Source organism: Psittacula echo (genome assembly GCF_963264785.1).
Source record: "Psittacula echo genome assembly, chromosome: 1".
Classification (NCBI taxonomy): domain Eukaryota; kingdom Metazoa; phylum Chordata; class Aves; order Psittaciformes; family Psittacidae; genus Psittacula; species Psittacula echo.
Window position 1 is genome coordinate 158,568,297 of NC_137735.1, and position 1,462 is coordinate 158,569,758.

Here is a 1,462-nt window from a genome sequence, read left to right on the forward strand (position 1 = left end):
TGGAGAAGAAGAATGCCAAGGTGCCTCCTGTAGCAGTTTCTTAACATTCTGAGTTTTAAGTAGACTTTAAAAGATATATTTGCTTGCTAAACAAATAAATAGCTTCAGCTGTATATTGCAACCATGCCTTTTACAGTTGGTGTGGTATTTCACAGTGGCAGTAAGGACAGAGAAACACAGCTTAAAACCAGGTCTTTTTCCTTCATAATTTCTAGGGCTCTAGTAACATTATGTAGCCTTGGTACGTCTTTTAACATACTACGTATGATGGCATTTGTGATCATATCCTGGGAAACGGCTGAAGCCCAACGGAATCTGTCCATTCTTTTCTTTCTGGACAATCTCCAGGCATGACTCTATGTAGGAGACGCTCTGTTGAAAGAGTGGAGCCACCAGTGTGCCTGCCCTGTAGGACTCCTACTGCACAGGATCAATCTGGTCTTTCCTTAGGGCAGATACCAGGCTTTTGCACCTGACCCAAACCACAGGAAGTAGCCTCACTGAAAGCCATGGTTATTCCCTGTGCTTTCACTTGGTGTTTGATAAAATCTAGGTAACAAGCCATAGAAACAAGCAGTAAACTGAATTCAGTCATGGTCAACACTGTCATAGCACTCCTTTGTAGAATTTATTTAATGCTTTGTAGATATGCTCAAGCAACACTGATGAAAAATGCTATCCAAAAGGGTCTGTCTGGAAATAACAGATCAGTGAACTTCTCAGTCATGTTACACAGTCCTCATTTACAAAAAATGAAAACATTCCTGCACATGAGTGAGTAGTAAAATGCCTGGGCCTTTAATCTCCTCAGGGTGGAAACAGCACATCTATTCTGCTATGCAGTTACATCCTGAAAGTTCCATGATGTTACTGAAGTGAAAGCGTTACGTTCTTCCAACAGGGGTACCACTGGAGCCAAAACAGTGAAATAAAAATTTGGAAAAAACCATTAACCTATCAACAGATGTCGTATTTCTTATAGCACTGGCTAATTACGCTAGCAGATTATCAACTGCAGTGTCAGTACCAAACACCGAGTTAGTTTTTATATCGTTCCGTTTTTATATCGTTCCTCGTGTTGTTATGTACTACACAAAGTCTTAAAAAAAAAACTTCCAGAAGTATATGAAGCTTTACTGCAAAAGAAATTAATGCAAGAAAACAGTGGTTTTAAGTACTAAAGGGATATGAAGCATTGTTTCTTCATATCCTGCTAAGGAGCAACAACTGTACTTCATTTTAACTTGATGTGCTTCAGAACTCATATTCATATAGGTATTTAATGATCCAAATATAATGGTCCTATATAGTATAATTATTTATATGAAGGCTCAACTTCATATGTAATCTTTTAAAAAAGATGCTTTAGTGGAAAACTTGCTTTGGTTCTAACAATGAAAAAGCTGTGAAAATGCTTTGGAGGCTATCGACCATAAATCTTGAGCACAGTTGGCAATCAATG